At 41.4% G+C, this 21,845-nt stretch overlaps 1 long non-coding RNA gene across 1 annotated transcript in view; it reads right to left on the minus strand.

Annotated features, from left to right (window-relative positions):
• The window catches only part of LOC137210481 (uncharacterized), a 35,190-nt gene extending 14,684 nt beyond the window's left edge, over nucleotides 1–20,506 (minus strand). Inside the window, exons 1-2 of the long non-coding RNA XR_010936566.1 lie at nucleotides 19,727–20,506; nucleotides 17,478–17,558 (exon numbers count right to left, since the gene is read on the minus strand). This is a non-coding gene — a long non-coding RNA (uncharacterized lncRNA). The remainder of the gene's footprint in view (nucleotides 1–17,477; nucleotides 17,559–19,726) is intronic.
• Nucleotides 20,507–21,845: the final 1,339 nt, after the last annotated feature.

A 21,845-nucleotide genomic window follows, 5' to 3' on the forward strand; every position in this document is an offset into this window, starting at 1 on the left:
TGGCTGATCCTCTTTTCTCCCACGTCCTCATTCGTCTGCCAGATGAATGCTGTTAATCAATGTAAACTTGAAAACCAAAAACTGTTATGAGGTTGGATCCTCCACTGGTCTGGGTTTCAGAATTAATCCATGGAACAAGCTACCCTCGCCACTATCACCCATCAAAGTGCCCATTGGCCAAAGTTGGTCTTACGAATGACATCCCTTGGAATTTGCTGGAAGTGTGGAGAAAGAGACACTTTCCAGCTATTCAACTGTAGATGCAGACTGAAATCAGTTTATGGCCATCTCTCTACTATGTTAGACCAGCTTGCCCAAGAGCAAAGCCACTGCAGAGAAAATCAGGACTGGCTAGAAGAACAGAGGCGGCCACTCCATAATGGATCTTTCAGATACATAAGCCATTTTTTCCATTAAACAGTTTGAGCTATTTCTATCATAGGCAATCTAGAGACTCCTGGTGAATATAATCCTACCTACATATTATGTTTATTCAGAAATCCTTATAACATGATTCCTTGCCTTGCAATATGTCAGAGTTGCAACACAGTAAAATAGAAAGAACACAGATTTTTTATTCGTTGTTTAATAGCTGTGTGACCATGGATATATTACCTAATGTTGTTAAGCTCAAGTGTCCCATTATTAGATGTGTGGATAAAAATATAATGATGTACAAGTTTCCTGGGATGAAGAAATGAGATTGCTGGATTCAAGTTCTGACATATGGTGGATTGAGTTAATACTGTAACACAGATGCCACTCTTGTATCTTACTTAGAAATAAGGGATAAAATTAATTCTTTAAAGATTAAATATGTAGCCGCAGGGGAAGATGGCATAAGAGTAAGACGCGGAGATCACCTTCCTCCCCACAGATACACCAGAAATACATCTACACGTGGAACAACTCCTACAGAACACCTACTGAACGCTGGCAGAAGACCTCAGACCTCCCAAAAGGCAAGAAACTCCCCACGTACCTGGGTAGGGCAAAAGAAAAAAGAAAAAACAGACAAAAGGATAGGGACGGGACCTGCACCAGTGGGAGGGAGCCGTGAAGGAGGAAAAGTTTCCACACACCAGAAGCCCCTTCGCGGGCAGAGATGGCGGATGGCGGATGGCGGAGGGGGGAAGCTTCGGAGCCGCAGAGGAGAGCACAGCAACAGGGGTGCGGAGGACAAAGGGGAGAGATTCCCACACAGAGGATCAGGGCCGACCGGCACTCACCAGTCCGAAAGGCTTGTCTGCTCCCCCGCCGGGGCTGGAAGCTGAGGCTCGGGCTTCAGTAGGAGCAAAGGGAGAGGACTGGGGTTGGCGGCGTGAACACATCCTGCAGGGAGCTAGTGCGCCACGGCTAGCCGGGAGGGAGTCCGGGAAAAGTCTGGAGCTGCTGAAGAGGCAAGAGACTTTTTCTTCCCTCTTTGTTTTCTGCTGTGCGAGGAGAGGGGATTAGGAGCGCTGCTTAAAGGAGCTCCAGAGACGGGCGCGAGCCGCGGCTAAAAGCGCAGACGCCGGAGACGGGCGTGAGAGGCTAAGGCCGCTGCTGCCGCCACCAAGAAGCCTGTGTGCGAGCACAGGTCACTCTCTACACCTCCCCTCCTGGGAGCCTGTGCAGCCCGCCACTGCCAGGGTCCCGGGATCCAGGAACAACTTCCCCGGGAGAACGCACGGCGCGCCTCAGGCTCGTGCAACGTCACGCGGGCCTCTGCCGCCGCAGCCCCGCCCCGCACTCCGTGCCCCTCCCTCTCCACGGCCTGAGTGAGCCAGAGCCCCAGAATCAGCGGCTCCTTTAACCCAGTCCTGTCTGAGCGAAAAACAGACGCCCTCCAGCGACCTACACGCAGAGGCGGGGCCAGATCCAAAGCTGAGCCCCGGGAGCTGTGAGAACAAAGAAGAGAAAGGGAAATCTCTCCAGCAGCCTCAGGAGCAGCGGATTAAATCTCCACAATCAACTTGATGTAACTTGCATCTGTGGAATACATGAATAGACAACGAATCATCCCAAATTGAGGAGCCGTGTGGATGAAAGGCTCTTGGTGCTGCAGCCAGGAGTCAGTGCTGTGCCTCTGAGGTGGGAGAGCCAACTTCAGGACACTGGTCAACAAGAGACCTCCCAGCTCCACATAATATCAAACGGCGAAAATCTCCCAGAGATCTCCATCTCAACACCAGCACCCAGCTTCACTCAACGACCAGCAAGCTACAGTGCTGGACAACATATGCCAAACAACTAGCAAAACAGGAACACAACCCCACCCATTAGCAGAGAGGCTGCCTAAAATCATAATACGTCCACAGACACCCCAAAACACACCACCAGATGTGGACCAGCCCACCAGAAAGACAAGATCCAGCCTTATCCACCAGAACACAGGCACTAGTCCCCTCCACCAAGAAGCCTACACAACCCACTGATCCAACCTTAGCCACTGGGGACAGACACCAAAAACAATGGGAACTACGAACCTTCAGCCTGCAAAAAGGAGACCCCAAACACAGTAAGATAAGCAAAAGGAGAAGACAGAAAAACACACAGCAGATGAAGGAGCAAGATAAAAACGCACCAGACCTAACAAATGAAGAGGAAATAGGCAGTGTACCTGAAAAAGAATTCAGAATAATGATAGTAAAGATGATCCAAAATCTTGGAAATAGACAAAATGCAAGAAACATTTAACAAGGACCTAGAAGAACTAAAGATGAAACAAACAATGATGAACAACACAATGAATGAAATGAAAAATACTCTAGATGGGATCAATAGCAGAATAACTGAGGCAGAAGAACGGATAAGTGACCTGGAAGATAAAATAGTGGAAATAACTACTGCAGAGCAGAATAAAGAAAAAAGAATGAAAAGAACTGAGGACAGTCTCAGAGACCTCTGGGACAACATTAAACGCACCAATATTCGAATTATAAGGGTTCCAGAAGAAGAAGAGAAAAAGAAAGGGACTGAGAAAATATTTGAAGAGATTATAGTTGAAAACTTCCCTAATATAGGAAAGGAACTAGTTAACCAAGTGCAGGAAGCACAGAGAGTCCCAAACAGGATAAATCCAAGGAGAAATACACCAAGACACATCTTAATCAAACTGTCAAAAATTAAATACAAAGAAAGCATATGAAAAGCAGCAAGGGAAAAACAACTAATAACACACAAGGGAATCCCCATAAGGTTAACAGCTGATCTCTCAGCAGAAACTCTGCAAGCCAGAAGGGAGTGGCAGGACATACTGAAAATGATGAAGGAGAAAAACCTGCGACCAAGATGACTTTACCCAGCAAGGATCTTATTCAGATTGGATGGAGAAATCAAAACCTTTACAGACAAGCAAATGCTGAGAAAGTTCAGCACCACCAAACCAGCTTTACAACAAATGCTAAAGGAACTTCTCTAGGCAAGAAAGACAAGAGAAGGAAAAGACCTACAATAACGAGCCCAAAACAATTTAGAAAATGGGAATACGAACATACATATCAATAATTACCTTAAATGTAAATGGACTAAATGCTCCCACCAAAAGACACAGATTGGCTGAATGGATACAAAAACAAGACCCATATATGTGCTGTCTACAAGAGACCCACTTCAGACCTAGAGACACATACAGACTGAAAGTAAGGGGATGGAAAAAGATATTCCATGCAAATGGAAACCAAAAGAAAGCTGGAGTAGCAATTCTCATATCAGACAAAATAGACTTTAAAATAAAGACTATCAGAAGAGACAAAGAAGGACACTACATAATGATCAAGGGATCGATCAAAGAAGACAACATAACACTTGTAAATATTTATGCACCCAACATAGAGCACCTCAATACATAAGGCAAATACTAACAGCCATAAAAGGGGAAATCGACAGCAACACATTCATAGTAGGGGACTTTAACACCCCACTTTCACCAATGGACAGATCATCCAAAATGAAAATAAATAAGGAAACAAGCTTTAAATGATACATTAAACAAGATGGACTTAATTGATATTTATAGGACACTCCATCCCAAAACAACAGAATACACATTTTTCTCAAGTGCTCATGGAACATTCTTCAGGACAGATCATATCTTGGGTCACAAATCAGGCCTTGGAAATTTAAGAAAATTGAAATTTTATCAAGTATCTTTTCTGACCACAATGCCATGAGACTAGATATCAATTACAGGAAAAGATCTGTAAAAAATACAAACAAATGGAGGCTAAACAATCCACTACTTAATAACGAAGTGATCACTGAAGAAATCAAAGAGGAAATAAAAAAATACCTAGAAACAAATGACAATGGAGACACAATGATCCAAAACCTATGGAATGCAGCAAAAGCAGTTCTAACAGGGAAGTTTATAGCAATACAAGCCCACCTTAAGAAACAGGAAACATCTCAAATAAACAACCTAACCTTGCACCTAAAGCAATTAGAAAAAGAAGAACAAAAAACCCCCAAAGTTAGCAGAAGGAAAGAAATCATAAAAATCAGATCAGAAATAAATGAAAAAGAAATGAAGGAAACAATAGCAAAGATCAATAAAACTAAAAGCTGGTTCTTTGAGAAGATAAACAAAATTGATAAACCATTAGCCAGACTCATCAAGAAAAAAAGGGAGAAGACTCAAATCAATAGAATTAGAAATGAAAAAGGAGAAGTAACTGATACTGCAGAAATACAAAAGATCATGAGAGATTACTACAAGCAACTCTATGCCAATAAAATGGACAACCTGGAAGAAATGGACAAATTCTTAGAAATGCACAACCTGCCAAGACTGAATCAGGAAGAAATAGAAAATATGAACAGACCAATCACAAGCAGTGAAATTGAAACTGTGATTAAAAATCTTCCAACAAACAAAAGCCCAGCACCAGATGGCTTCACAGGCGAATTCTATCAAACATTTAGAGAAGAGCTAACACCTATCCTTCTCAAACTCCTCCAAAATATAGCAGAGGGAGGAACACTCCCAAATTCATTCTACGAGGCCACCATCACCTTGATACCAAAACCAGACAAGGATGTCCCAAAGAAAGAAAACTACAGGCCAATATCACTGATGAACATAGATGCAAAAATCCTCAACAAAATACTAGCAAATAGAATCCAACAGCACAGTAAAAGGATCATACACCATGATCAAGTGGGGTTTATTCCAGGAATGCAAGGATTCTTCAATATACGCAAATCAATCAATGTGATAAACCATATTAACAAATTGAAGGAGAAAAACCATATTGAATAGATGCAGAGAAAGCTTTTGACAAAATTCAACACCCATTTATGATAAAAACCCTGCAGAAAGTAGGCATAGAGGGAACTTTCCTCAACATAATAAAGGCCATATATGACAAGCCCACAGCCAACATCATCCTCAATGGTGAAAAACTGAAAGCACTTCCACTAAGATCAGGAGCAAGACAAGGTTGCCAACTCTTACCACTCTTATTCAATATAGTTTTGGAAGTTTTAGCCACAGCAATCAGAGAAGAAAAGGAAATAAAAGGAATCCAAATTGGAAAAGAAGAAGTAAAGCTGTCACTGTTTGCAGATGACATGATCCTATACATAGAGAATCCTAAAGATGCTACCAGAAAACTACTAGAGCTAATCAATGAATTTGGTAAAGCAGCAGGATACAAAATTAATGCACAGAAATCTCTGGCATTCCTATACACTAATGATGAAAAATCTGAAAGTGAAATCAAGAAAACACTCCCATTTACCATTGCAACAAAAAGAATAAAATATCTAGGAATAAACCTACCTAAGGAGACAAAAGACCTGTATGCAGAAAATTATAAGACACTGATGAGAGAAATTAAAGATGATACAAATAGATGGAGAGATATACCATGTTCTTGGATTGGAAGAATCAACATTGTGAAAATGACTCTACTACCCAAAGCAATCTACAGATTCAATGCAATCCCTATCAAACTACCACTGGCATTTTTCACAGCACTAGAACAAAAAATTTCACAATTTATATGGAAACACAAAAGACCCCGAATAGCCAAAGCAATCTTGAGAATGAAAAACGGAGATGGAGGAATCAGGCTCCCTGACTTCAGACTATACTACAAAGCTACAGTAATCAAGACAGTATGGTACTGGCACAAAAACAGATCAATGGAACAGGATAGAAAGCCCAGAGATAAACCCACGCACATATGGTCACCTTATCTTTGATAAAGGAGGCAGGAATGTACAGTGGAGAAAGGACAGCCTCTTCAATAAATGGTGCTGGGAAAACTGGACAGTACATGTAAAAGTATGAGATTAGATCACTCCCTAACACCATACACAAAAATAAGCTCAAAATGGATTAAAGACTAAATGTAAGGTCAGAAACTATCAAACTCTTAGAGAAAAACATAGGCAGAACACTCTATGACATAAATCACAGCAAGATCCTTTTTGACCCACCTCCTAGAGAAATGGAAATAAAAACAAAAATAAACAAATGGGACCTAATGAAACTTCAAAGCTTTTGCACAGCAAAGGAAACCATAAACAAGACCAAAAGACAACCCTCAAAATGGGAGAAAATATTTGCAAATGAAGCAACTGAGAAAGGATTAATTTCCAAAATTTACAAGCAGCTCAATAACAAAAAAACAAACCACCCAATCCAAAAATGGGCAGAAGACCTAAATAGACATTTCTCCAAAGAAGATATACAGACTGCCAACAAACACATGAAAGAATGCTCAACATCATTAATCATTAGAGAAATGCAAATCAAAACTATAATGAGATATCATCTCACACCACTCAGAATGGCCATCATCAAAAAATCTAGAAACAATAAATGCTGGAGACGGTGTGGAGAAAAGGGAACACTCCTGCACTGCTTGTGGGAATGTGAATTGGTACAGCCACTATGGAGAACAGTATGGAGGTTCCTTAAAAAACTACAAATAGAACTACCATATGACCCAGCAATCCCACTACTGGGCATATACCCTGAGAAAACCATAATTCAAAAAGAGTCATGTACCAAAATGTTCATTGCAGCTCTATTTACAATAGCCCGGAGATGGAAACAACCTAAGTGCCCATCATCGGATGAATGGATAAAGAAGATGTGGCACATATATACAATGGGATATTACTCAGCCATAAAAAAAACGAAATTGAGCTATTTGTAATGAGGTGGATAGACCTAGAGTCTGTCATACAGAGTTAAGTCAGAAAGAGAGAGACAAATACCGTATGCTAACACATATATATGGAATTTAAGAAAAAAAATGTCATGAAGAACCTAGGGGTAAGACAGGAATAAAGACACAGACCTACTGGAGAACGGACTTGAGGATATGGAGAGGGGGAAGGGTAAGCTGTGACAAAGCGAGAGAGAGGCATGGACATATATACACTACCAAACGTAAGGTAGATAGCTAGTGGGAAGCAGCCACATAGCACAGGGATATCCGCTCGGTGCTCTGTGACTGCCTGGAGGGGTGGGAGGGAGGGAGACGCAAGAGCAAAGAGATATGGGAACATATATATATATATATATATATATATATATGTATAACTGATTCACTTTGTTATAAAGCAGAAACTAACACACCATTGTAAAGCAATTATACCCCAATAAAGATGTTTAAAAAATGATTAAATATGTAAGTGAACATAAAAATCCAAAAGGGAAAGGGAAATTCCAGGTGCTAGAAACCAATGCTATTAGTTCATGAGCTGCTCCTGAAGTCTTTGGAGCCTAGAGATACACATTAGACAGACATTCTAGGGGCCTAAGGGATGTTAACCCCATAGAAGGGAAGAAGGTTTGCTATTTGGCCAGGTTATCCAGAGAGTTTGAAATGAGTATCCAGAGATTTTGAAATGGGTTTCCTGTGTTGATTCAGGACCTGAGAAAACCAAATGCCTAAGTGAAGGAGGGACCAGAGAAATACTGTTCAACAGCCAAGGAAAGAGGCAATGAAGATTGTCTCTAGCCAGAGCTCTAGCTGAGAGGAAAGAATAAGGAAGGTCATTCATTCATGAGAAACTGTTAAACACCCAGACCTGCGTGGAGTGCTGCTTTTGCTCTATCTGAAATGCTCAGTGATCTCTAAACCAATAAATGAACGAATTAACTTATCTCAAACCTGGAACACCCGTGGAACACCCAGGGGAAGGAAATTCAAAAGTTTTCTGAGACCATTTCCAAAATCTAAGATTCTCCCATAAATACCCCAAATAAACATATCCCTTATGAGAATGTTAACTCTGATATCAATATTTGGACACCAGCTTTCTTTTAATATAGGCAAGACAGATACTAATTAAGTGAATGCAGAAAGCATTAATATGGAGAAAGGTGACCTTTATAAATGATAAAATGAATAATTCACCAGAAAGATAATATAATCCTGGACCTATGAGTACTTAAAAACATAGATGCTAAAAGTTAAAGTAGAAAGGACATTTGATTAACTAAAGAATACTAAATAGAAAGATGTTAACACATCTCGGTAAGAAAATTATAAATCAAGCAAAGAAAAAATACTGAGGATATAGAAAAGAGACTGACAAATGTTTTCTGTGAAAATATTTCTGTAAATATTTTATAACTTGCAGACCACATACAGCTCTGTCTCTCTCTCTCTCTCTGTCTCTGTCTCTCTCTTTTTCATATACCAAATCCCTCAAAGATGTAAAAATTAATCTTTCAGAGATGGTCTTAAAGACAGTGGTAAGCGTGAGGGAATGCCTTCCCAATGGGCAGAGCTTCAGATGGCGCTCATGGTCATCCAATTTGTATGGAAAAAGTAGTAGCCCAAATGCAGATTAAATAAGGAGTCAGGGGCAGCACTGAATGCTCTGGCTGCCTGTTCAGTGGCTTCAAGAGAAACTACTAGAATATTGATAATGAGGAGGTCTGGGATTGGAGGGGTAATGAAGTCTCAAGTTCTTAGTATCCCATATTAACGTCCATCAGAGAGCACTTTCTATGGAAGAGGCACCCGCCCAGTACCAGAAGGACCCAGTCATCTGATGTCAGCTGCCCTCTGTCACTGGCTACCCAAGTGCTACCACAACAGGCACATGGGTGGAGTGGCTACAGTGGCAGAGGTGGATGCTATTCGCCAGCCCTATAACGAAGAAAGGCTCACCAAGGTTGATCTATTGCCACCACCAAGTGTTAAACCCACCACCAGCAGAAACCAATGCGGAACTCTCAATGGGACACAATTTCTCAGAGAGGCCCTGAAGCCACTGGGTGACAATCGAACACACAAGGCCCCTTCTACTCTGAAAGGACCAGCAGTTTGTTCTCACAGTAGTGGACACATACTCCAGGTACAGATCTGCTTTCCCTAGTCTCAAGGGATTACGGAGCATTTGATCCACAATCAAAAGGCTCCAAATAATATCATGTGAATCCAGGGAATTCACCTTACAGAAAAGATGCTGAGGGGGGCGAGTGCGTAGGTATGGAACCCTCCGGATGTAGCGCACCACACTACCTAAAAGCTTCTGACTTAGAATGTTGACCTGGCTTGATGAAGCACAACTGAAAACAATAGTTTGGAGACACTACCTGAGGAGCAGTGGGTGCTGTCCTCCAGGAACCAGTCTATGCTTTGAACCAAAAATCTTAATATGGCACTGTGTTTCCCACTGGAAGCACGTATGGTCAGGGAGTCTAGGGGTATACATGGCACTCACAAAAGAAGCATATGTTTCCCATACTTGTATCTATGGGCTCTTCAAGTTAGATATCCTGGTCCCCAAATACATATGGAGAAGGACATTTAGCAGACAAGGGGTGGACCATAGTAGACATGGCTCTGTGCTGTCCTAATCCCTTTTCAAATAAAGACTTGCTGCCCATCTATAGGGAGTACAGCCCAGAGACAGCCACTGATAACTTCCCAGCATTTAACTAAATATCTGTTCCTTTGTCTTCTATACATGTATTTTTCAAATCTAATCTATATAATTTATACATGATTGAATATTGTTATACTTCACAATAGACTGTATATATTTTACAATATGACATTCGTGGCTACATCAAATTCTATCAGCTAAATACCGTAATATATTTCTCTGATTTTGATATTTATTTTAATTGCATTTTCCTTCTCTGTGTGGAGCAAGTCCAGTTTCCCCTACAAATGGCAAGCAGGAATTCCTAGGATATGCTGTGAGAGGACTTACACCCATGAAGATCCTTACCAACGGCCACGTTGTAGAGTGGAGTGCTGTTGAAATTTTAGGGATGATATAAAGATAATAAGGAAATTTAGATACCATGACAGATAACAGTTACAAGGGCAGGGTGGGAGGAGGGTAGTTAGTGAACAGGATGTAATTGGGGAGGGGCCCACAGGGCCTTCTAACGTACTGGTGATATTATTTTCTTAATACATGCCGAGTACTCAGAGGTTCCTTTTTAAAGTAGTCTTTATTTGTGATCTATTTCATAATAAAAAAATTTTTAAGTAAAAAAAATGTTAGGGATGATACATTGAAGACAGAGTAAACTTATTACATTGTTTATAATTTTTCCTCAGCACTTTCTTGACTTATGAATTTAAACACCACCTGCTATTCTTGGATCTCCTTTCGCCCCGAGAGAGAGTCTAGCCCCAGGCAAGATGAGCCAGAGCAGGTGGGGCCTTTGCAAAGCCAATCTCTGGTGGCCTATTTCCCCATCCTAATTATTGGTATAGAAGCAACTGCACAGCATGAGGAAAAAAATAAAGCTTACATAATTCTGCCTTTAATTTATGCTTGCGATAAGTTAAGCTTGCGCCTAACTACCTGTGCCAAACACAAAGTTGTAACAGGAGGAGCGTGACGGTGCATTTCTAAAACTAGCCTTGACTGAGATTGTCGATGTAACGGTAGTTTGCGCATCACCGAGCAACACCTATCAGGACTTTATATATACATATAAAATCTGTGACTTTTTCTGTGTGTGTTTCTATTTGTTTCTCTGACTCAAAACACATAAATGGCGTGCCTGAGTCAGCGACCCTGAGCGTGACACTCACGTAAGCAGAAGGGAAGATCTCTGCAGACCTCAAGGAGCACAGCCATCCCTTCGCCTGCAAGTCAAGCCTCCTCCGATGAGACCACAGAGGCCAGTGCGGCGGGAGCCACGCACTTCTCTCCAGAGCTGACTCACTCTCAGCTTGGTCATCTGAAACGCAGACACCGTGTATCTGTCTTTTAGGGACAACCTCTGAAGGTGATGTGACAACTGTATATACCACCTAGTAAAGTGGAGAATGCAGAAATCATGGCAAACTCTATGGCAAAATGTTCAATTTCCTGAGGTCCTGAAAGATATTACTGTAAATCTACAATACGCCCCTTAACAGCTCCCTCAGCGTGGATAAATCACTTAACCTTTCTAGTCCTTAGCTTCCCATCTTATACCTGGGAGAAATGATGTGTGTCTGTGAGGATGATATAGGATAATTCATAGAAAGTGCTTACTGGTGCATAAGACAGTTTTGGTACTGGGTTTGCTGGAGCTTCAGATAAGTTGTCACGTATATACAGAAAGACAATACACTTAAAAATTTCTTAATGGAATCCTCACATGTGATCTTACTCATTTTACACATGTAAGAAAATAAAGACTAAAGCAATCTGTGACTTGGCCAACCTCACATAGCTGGTAATGGGGTGAAACTTGGGCTCAGTCTTCTGAATGAAATGCAGAAATTGCCCCTGTACTCATCCTGGAAGAGCCTACAACACACCAAGAAGAATTGTTTCCTCAACTCCTCTACAGAATCTGAAAAACAGTGTGACAAATACCAACAGCATTGCGTCGCTTACATTAAGTTGTTTTTTCCTTGAAAAATTTTAACGATAACAAGAGTGAACCCAGTCTATAGGACAAAGTATATTCTGCCCAAACTTGTGATTTACGGAGGTATTCAACAAATATTTATTAGTACCGTCCACATACCACTTAACCATATATTGAATACGAGTGTTGTCCACCTACACACACAAATGTAGTAAGAGTTTGTCTATATAGGCTTTAATAAATATTAGGTCAAATCTTTGTTTTTTTTGTGTTTGTTTGTTTGTTTTGCGGTACGCGGGCCTCTCACTGCTGTGGCCTCTCCCGTTGCGGAGCACAGGCTCCGGACGCGCAGGCTCAGCGGCCATGGCTCACGGGCCCAGCCGCTCCACGGCATGTGGGATCTTCCCGGACCGGGGCACGAACCCACGTCCCCTGCATCGGCAGGCGGACTCGCAACCACTGCACCATCAGGGAAGCCCCAAATCTTTGTTCTTTAAAAGTAATATGTAAGAGTCACCTAACTGTGGGTCTCATACTATTTACCAGTTTCACCTCACTGTGACACTGATTATGTCCTTAGAATGGTAAAGGCAGTATTGGGTCTGTGTAATCCAATACTAATATTATACTTATTTACAGTGCACATTAGTTGGGCTTAGCATTAAATAAAATGCTAGTTTTTGAGGATACATTTCCTCAAACGTTAGCCTTTAAAGGAATCGTGCCTTGATTACCCAGAATTTATAAACAGTCTACCTAGGTCTTTAGTTATTTTTGTCCCAAATAGCTATTTTGTGAATCCATGAAAATGACAAAATTCAACAAGTGTGGCTCTCTTTGAATGGAAAAACATCACAATACCCTCTATGAAATGCTATGTAACTGTAGTGGGAGGAATTTAATTACCGTCCCCGGGTTTTCAAGGGAAAAAGAAATCATTTTCCTGGCTGACTACTGCCCAGAATGCACACCCCATAACTAACATACCTTTTCATTTTGTTGATTTCCTATCTGCTGCCTTCAAGTATTTTTCCTCCTCTCATCTCATCTTCTACCTCTAGCCTCCCCATCCTACCCAGCCCAACTGTAGCAAACAGAATGTAAAGTCACACAGAATCATAAAATGAGTTCTTTCTCAGGATCCACTTTGCAATCAGTTTGTGTCTACTCCATGGGAGTTAAATTGAAAACATAGAAGAATGAAATTGCATTGTTCTTGCTTTTCATTTCTTGTAGCTAATACATATTTTGCTATAAAAATTCAAAGATACATATGTGAGTAAATAGGAATCATCTCTGAATTATGCATCGGGTATGCATTTCTATAGAAAAATACTGATAGAATTATTTATTATTACAAAGGAGCAAATTTTTCATATATAATATAAAAAATAAACACTGAAAATGTGAGAACAAGGACAGGCTAGGTGTATGTAAATATATAGGTACATATATTGCTTCAGTCATTTAATAAGCAAGACGGCTTCTATGTTAAGCAGGGCTAGGTGTGGGATATAGAGATGAAGAGACACAGTCCCTGCCCTTAAGAAGCTCACTTTCAGGAAGGGAGATAAGCACAAAAATGGACACATACAAGATATACACTATTTTAACGGTTATCTCAGAGTGTCTGCAAATACATCGGGGCCCCCAAGTTTCTTGGCAGTATTAGACCAGTTCATGTCTGAGGTCAAACAGGTAATCAGTAGGAAATTCATCGCCCATTCTATAATTGTCAAACGGATGGGCTGGAGTAGCAATCCTCTCTCAAGAGGGTAATTTGCAAGATGCTTGGAGGAAAATTGTTAAGATTTTAAAAAGAGTCAGACAATAACTACCTTCTGAAAAAGATGAGGAATATGACAAAATAGCTTAGGGTGGGGATACTATTTTGTAATCAGCCTTCTGTTTATAAACAATCCTAGTCAAGAAAATAAAACAGCAACTTTTCCTGTTTCTCTCAGACTTTTCCTTTGGATTTCTTTTTCCACTGAACAATCCAAACAACCGAGAAATGAAGGAAAACACAAACACTTGCAGACAGACAGACAGACAGACACAGACACACACACACACACACACACACACACCATTTCATCATACACGTTGTCCTCAGGCATGAGAAGCCTTTAACGTTATACGGTTTCCCTAAAGTCATGTTGGATAAAGATCTTGATGTGTTGCAGAAGGGCGTTGTAGGGGGAAGGTTGAGAAAACCGCTTAGGGAGACAGGAAGGAACATTAGGGCACACGTCCCTCGGGTGTGTGTTAACGTGTGTGTGCGGGCAACTCATAGGGACCGATGTTTAGCGGGTTGTTCTATAAAAGAGAAAATCTTTACCGGATTGAAGCTAATCCCTTAATCCCTTCCATTTGTACAGCAATTTACAGTTCTTCAAGCACTTTTCCAACCATTATCACATTTAATCTTCACAAGTGCCACGAAAGAACAGGGAAAGGGATTAATCAGTCCTCCTAATGCAAAAAGGAGAGGGTGTGATTTGGCCAAGGTCACAAAGACAGTGAGGGGCAAAGCTGGCTGAAACTTTGAGTGATTCTTTTTCTTTTTAGGCATGGCCCCTCTTTTTTACTTTTTTAAAGCCTGGAGGTAGATATTAATTTGGGCCATGGGAGGAAGTAAGTAAACAAATGACAGTTTTATGTTTACACCAAGCTTTCATATCAGGTGAAAACTGACTCCTCCTAAAGTCCTGCCTGGTCTCCTAAACTCAGTCAGAAGATTCTAGAAGCAGGACCCAAGGACCTCTGCTAGCCCCGAACAGTGTGTTTTCACTCTGCAGTGAGAAAAGGGTTTGTGCCTGAATGCAATCAGTTGCACATTGCAGGTGGCAAATTTTTTCTTGGCAAGGCTTTGTTGATCAAGGAGGGGGTGTGTGTCATGGATGCTGACGCAGACGCACGCTCCCATCACAGCCCTGGAACCAGCAGCTGGAGGACAAGCCTTTTGAGCAGCATGGCTCTCGACTAATGAAACTAATGACACTGAATTAATGAAACTAATGAAATTCCCTAGTGTGGGATTTCGGAGTGCCCCTTCTCCTGGTAACAACTTGAGTTCCCATGGAGAACTCTGGACTTGGGGAGCTTCCTATTCACATCTTGCTCATAACTTCCCTATCTCCCCCACCCTCTCAAGTGGAATAAGCGCCCATTTACTCAGCCACACTCTTCTGAGCCCCTGCTTCTTGCCAGCTGTGGACTACAGGCTGGTGAAGTCTATCGACACGGAAACAAGCATTAATGGAAGAAAGTGAGAAGGGCTGTGATTGAGGTAGGTACGGGGGCTCTGGAAAGACCAGGCAGGAGTCCGTAAACCAGGGTAGTGAGGGAAGAACTTGAGAAAAGATGCCCGAGAGCAAGTAATGACTGTACTGAGCCAGATGAGTGCCAGTAATTTACCAGGCAGACAGTGGAGGGAAGTGAATATCCCATAGAAGAAACAGTGCATAGAAAATCACAAGGGCGAAGTACAATGTGCTCACAGAACTGCGAGCAATTTATTATTCAGTGGGGAGAGGGGCATAGCACAAGCAGGAGGATCCTGACCATAAAGGATCATAAAGGATCTTTTATGCCAAAGTAAGAGGCTTAGTTTTTATCCTGTGGGCAGTGGTAAGCTATTGACGGCATTTATGCAGGGTCATGGAGGAATAAGTTCAAAGTTTTTAGAGACTGTCACTCTGGAAACTATAAGATTGTTGGAGGAGGCTGGTATAGGAAGCAAGGACATTAACAAATTTTTGCAGTAACCTGGGAGGGCAGGCCTAGCCAAGGCAGAGACAGTGGAAATTTGGGAAAGAAGATTCAAATTTTTAAGAGGTTGATCTCGACACTTAACGATAACATTGGGGTGAAGGGTGTTGAGAGGGAGAGAGGTACGCAGGGCCATGGTGTCCTTGGTTTGTGCCACGTGCAGAACCCTAATGTACTGGTCCCCAGCCCGGCACTCATTTCTCTATGTAACAAAGCAGGTTGCATGTGAATGTCAGGACCCACCTGCCACTGTCCTTGACCTCTGCCCTGCACTGGCCAGGTTCTGCATAGTGACCAAATCAGGTCAGTGACGTGGCCTATCACGCATGACCCTCTGTACTTGCTCACAACATGCTCACCCACGGATCTGGGGTCCCAAGCAGCTTCCAGATCCTGGGCTCCGTCTCATGGTCCCCATCTCATCCTGCCCTCTCAGACTCCGGTGGCTTCTGTTCTCTCTGCCTTCTGACTCTGCCTGTACTCGGTGACCCCAGGTGGGATAACCCATTCTTCCTGCCTGCTTTGAACTGCCTCAGATGAGATGTCCTATCTAGCTGGCACTCAGGATCCAGGGGTGCCCACTTCCAGCCCACCAGCCGGCCTCCCAGACTCGACGGAGTGATTCTGGCCAGAATTGTGCACAGTGTTAAGGTCCCAAAGGGCCTGTGTTTGCTCCGTCTTCCCTGAAGACTAGGGGATGGTCACTTCTCTTGGAGACCACGTAGCTCAGAGGGAAGTTTTCAGGACCTAATCTGCTCAGCTGCCCCGGCAGAGCCCGCAACCCATCCCTGCTCCTGAGGTGTCCGTGAGCCCTGTGGGTAAAGGGAGAGTGGTGCTCACATCCAAGTACCTGGGCCCCATGGATGAGGCACCAGAGGGCAGAATAATAACATCTGTATCACATGTTGTCTCACTGAATCCTCACAACAAATGTGGTTTGCTCAACATGCAACAGATACGTGCTTTGCACATCCTATGTACTGTTTAAGGAGTTGAAGATTCAGAGGAGAGAGGACGAAAAGGTTCCTTGTGGTCATGAAATTAAAATTTTAGTGGAGGGGAGATGGACATGAACAAACAAAGAGTTCAGTTAGTGCTAAGTTCTATGAAGAAAATAAAACAGCCTAAAGAGATAAAGGGTTTTGGCAATTTTGGGTCTTTTATGGTTCCACATTAAATTTTAGGATTATTTCTTCTAGTTCTGTGAAAAACATCACGGGTAATTTGACACGGATCACGTTAAATCTGTAGATTGCCAAGGGGGAGGGGAGGCAGGGGCGTCTGGGGTGAGCAGGTGCAAACTGTTATATACAGAATGGATACACAACAGGTCCTACTGTAGAGCACAGAGAACTATATTCAGTATCCTGTGATAAACCATAATGGAAAAGAATATATATGTGTGTGTGTGTGTGTGTGTGTGTGTGTGTGTGTGTGTGTGTGTGTGTGTGTGTGTGTGTGTGTGTGTATATATATATATATAAACTGTATCACTTTGCTGTATGACAGAAATCAACACAACACTGTAAATCAACTATACTTCAATTTAAAAAAGGAGCGATAAAGGGCAGTGGGGGAGAGTGGTTAGGGAAGGCCTCGCTGAGCAGGGGCATTTAAGTTGAGATAGGAATGTACCAGGGGTCGCCCTGCTTCCTGAGACGGTCAGTAGGAAAAGCCTGTTAGCCAGAGAGGGCAGCTGATGCAGACACTCCAAGGTGATAACAAGCTTAGCTAAATGCAAGGACCCCGTGGTAAATTTGTCTTGGACAGCCACGTAGAAGCTAGATCTTGTTTCCAAAATTCTGTTCTGGAAGAACATTACTGCTTCTTAATTTCCCAGTCGATGCCTCTCTTTTTATTCTTTAGAGAAACATTTTGGCACATTAGAAAGAACCCAGGCTTTGGAGGAAGACATACTTACGTTTGACTATCAACTTGATCTCTCTTTATCTCCATCAACTTAGTCAAACTACTGAAAATCTCTCAGCTTCAGTCTCCTCGTCTGTGTAATAAGGATGAAAAGCTCAACTTTAGAGATTTAGAGTGAGACCCAAATGAGATAAACATTCATTAAAATGTAGTAAGTTTTCTGAGACATAATGTTCACCTAATAAATATTGGTTATTCCCCTTCCTCATTAAAGAGGCTGAAGACTATTATAAACAGAAGTATTATTAGAGCTATTATTAACTTCATAACCCTCTTGCTTCCACTTAAGGGAAATACCTTTTATTAGTGTCATAGAGTATGAATAGGAATTTGAATATCACAATATGTGAACTTCTATTAAACATATTTAAATGTGTAAATTAAAAACAAACACATCTCAATGTGTGAGTAGTCTGCTAAAATATATCCATTTCCATGGGCCTTGAGGATTAATAATGGCAACAAATAGAGAAAAAAAAATCAAGATTAATCCAAGGCAAATTGGTCAAGGGAGCATTCCACTTCATTTATCTAAAGAAACAATAAAAGGACCTGCCATTCTTGGAATGATCGTTATGTGCTTTGAGCATGTTATACCTCAAATCATTAAAATAACCCTGAAAGTTAAGTATTGTTTTGGGACTCCAGCCATTGCAAATGACAGGATCTCAAATCTAACTCACAAAAAGAGACGATTTTGTGAAGTCCTAACTGTGAAGTATAAGGTTGGGACCAAAACCAGGCATGGCTGGATTCAGAAGCTCAAGTGAGGCTTTGAATTTGACGTTAGTGTTTGCTTCCCTTTCAATATTTCTGCCTTTTATCCTTCTGTGTTGGCTTTGTCATTAGGCAAGCTCTTTCCAGGAGAAGAAGCATCATCACTGGATTCCCAAGACCCTCAAGACTCATAATCCAAAATTGAAGAGTTTTTTTCTTTTCCAGTGTCCATAGACCAATCTCAAGGAGGACACTGAGTCAGAGCCCTGCTTAGAGCAGGTGACCTTATTTTAACACTTTCTCATGGTCAGGGTGATGAGATCATTCTCTACTGTGGTGAGGATGGCATCTAAGGGTGGGAAGGAAGTAGGGTCATGATCAGGACAAAATGGAGATGGTAGGAGTGCTGTCAAAGGAAGGATGTGAAATAAATATACACAATATACTATACTGCATTCTTAATTTGCATATGAGAAAACTGAGGCTTGGATATTTAAATCAATGAATAAACAAAATCTTGCCCAAATCACACAGCTAATCAGTGGCAGAACAAAAATTCAAAATGATAACCGATTCTAAAGTCTGAGATCTTCCAGTTTGCCACTTGCTTCTCTAACCCCCATTAGTGCAAAGGCACCTCCACTGGATATCTCAACAAGGAAGACAAGATCACTATTGTATTTGCAAGGTCCAGTTTCTAAGGGACATTTTTATGCTCCCTGTCAGTTTTGTCCTATCTTTGGTGTGTGTGTATATATATATATATATATATATATATATATATATATATATATATATATATATATATGTGTGTGTGTATATATATATATTAGATTATTATCTAATATATATATTAGATTACTCTAACATGTGCCTTCTTTGAGCTATTTCAGATTTTCTAAATGTAATCTACTAAACAATAAGATTATCAGGAAAAAAAGTTAATTCAAAAGACTCAAGTCATGCACAGTTAAACTTAGTAAGTCTTGGATTTTGGCCTGGGATTATTTTCCAGTCAAGTCGACAGAGCTGTACAGAGGGATGAAGGTTTGCTTTGCAAACGTCTCTCTCACAGCACATTTATGTCCTTCCATTATCATTATGTGTCTGTGATTCTTTCCCTCTACCGCCACCCTCACTGTATTATCAGGACTTAGTACTAGGGGTGTTTATTTAGTTTACAAGTCTGGTGTGTAACACAGGACTTGGCTTAAAATCTCTGCCAAACTGTCTGCTGAGTGAATAGGTGTATTCATGTACTACTGGAAGAGAGAAGCAAGAGATGTATACCTCTGTTCAGCGTACTAATGTCAAAATGTACTATTACAAGAGAAAACAACAACAAAAGAAACAGAATGAGTATGAAACTGCAAAGAATAAGTCAGACACAATTATTTTAAAGCTTTGGGGGTTTCCCTCAATATGGGTAGGAAGGAGAGAGAGCCGTGCCAGTGAAGACCTGTCTCTGACAAAGGCAGAAGTCATGCAGTTACATAAAGATAAGTGATTGGTTTAAAAAATTACCTGTCATCTGCTCTGGACTGACTGATTACAGTAGAGTTGGTGCTGCCGATGGCTGAGCCCAAAGTCCATTTGTTGAGTCCAGAGAGCACAGTCAATGAGTTTATCAGTCTGTTTTTCTGCTGTTTCTGGGCAACTTAATGAAAGTCTTGGGTTTCTTGTTCCAGGGTTCTGACCACTTGGCCTACGCCTGTGTGAGTAATACTCCTTTGAAGTAATCATCTTCTTTACATCTACTTTACATCTTTGAAGTAATCACCTGAGGGAGAACAGAAGTGTTGGCTACCCAGCCCAAAGGGAGAGGGACGGGTCAAAGCAGCCTTCCAGAAAAGGGGACACCGGTTCTTCCCTTTTGTCAGTTCTTTATTTTATTGAACATCCAGAAGTGGCTAAAATACGGCTACAAATGTTGGTTTAAATAATACTGGCTTCCAAATGACGGAAAGGATCCTTAGGCACCATTGGATAAGGATTTACGTATGAAGTACCTGTAGTACCATTAGGAAATCTTATGAAGATTTGACATTCATCGTCATCGACATTCATCGATGCTCAGTGATGGTCTCTGATCCCAGTTGACCTGACACTTGCTTCTCTTGCCTTTGAGAGTGTTGCTCTAGGCATCTTTAGACCTACACACCTTCTTCTCTTGGGCATATGCTATCTATCTCTCTACGAAGGCACATCTTTCCAACATAAGCAACTGAAATTTCAGTGGGAAAGCAAAAGAGGTGTGAAACAATTCTCCTTTTGGACCTTGCAGGTTTAATAAGGAATCTATCATCTCCCCAGCTTCCAGACTCTATGTTTCCAGAGAAGAAACCAGATATGAGGATGTCTCCTTAGGTATTTTGTTCACATCTTCAAGAGAATAAGATACAGTTTTATCAGAACAAGAGATATGAAGCACAGAGCACTGGTACAGGTGCATGAACTGCTAAGAGTTAAGAGCATAGGTTGGGTGTCAGCAAAAAAAAGTTCACCCTCTGGCAATGTCAATCACTGCGAACTTGGCTAGGTTACTTAACCTGCCTGATACCGTTTCCTCATCTGTAAAATGGATATTGTCTTGGTGTCTACCTCATAGCCTGAGAATTAAACCTGAAAGTGTATGGTGAGGAGAGCTTTTGTCCACAGTTTTTCTTATATAAACATTCGTCTCAATTCTGGGAATTTATCCTTAGAGCAAGTTAAGCGTGGTTCTTGTTTGAAAAATTGGAGGAGACTCTCATGATCAAAGAGGGAAGGCAGCCTCAACAGGAGAAGAAAGATTGTTAATTCCAGTTGGAATGTATTTGATGAAAAGCAGGGGATGGAGAAGTTTCACCTAATGCTGATTTAGATGAAGCATTCTGCAAACGGTATTGTTGCAGGAAACAGTTTTGAGTCTTTACCGTTAGCAAATACTGTGCAGATCACTTTGGAGAACACAAGGGTGAACTGATGCCTTAAGGGCAGGAATTATGTTTACCCATTATTATCTGTCAGGTAGTAGATGGTGAATAAATATGCTTTGAATGAATGGACTAGAAAAGGCTTTGACTTGATTCTTATCATTTATGTAAAACAGACGTGCAAATAAATGATGATGCAATGTAGAAAGTGGTAACTACTCTGAGTTTGACACAAGTGAAGAGAGATGGGATAATACCAGAAGCGTGATGGGTCAGGAGGAAGGTGGGACATTTTTAAAACATCTCCTTTCTGCCATTTACAAAACTCTTCACCTGCACAACCTTGAGTAAGTTAGTCAGTTCTAATCGGTGTTTGTTGAACACCCACAATGCACCGGGAATCCAAGGTAATGCACCAGGTTTCTTAATGGAGGGGCCCCAACCTCCCCATCTGCAAAATGACGGTGGTGGTTATACTTAGTTCCTCAGATCTTTGTGAAGTTTTAGTGAAACAGCATATGCAAAAGCACTTTTTTAAACTAAAAAGTGGTTTTCAACTGTGCATCGCTGTTGAGACGTCTGCTCTGGGAGTTCATTAAACAGAGAAAGACGACTTCCAGGTGGAGCAATGACCAGAAATGGCCTCCATGTAGAGACCGAAAAAATTACCTGAGTCCTTTCACATTATATCTGTTGAAGCATCATGGAGCACTTCTGAATGTTTCCAA

This window comes from Pseudorca crassidens, chromosome 17, assembly GCF_039906515.1.
Source record: "Pseudorca crassidens isolate mPseCra1 chromosome 17, mPseCra1.hap1, whole genome shotgun sequence".
Classification (NCBI taxonomy): Eukaryota; Metazoa; Chordata; class Mammalia; order Artiodactyla; family Delphinidae; genus Pseudorca; species Pseudorca crassidens.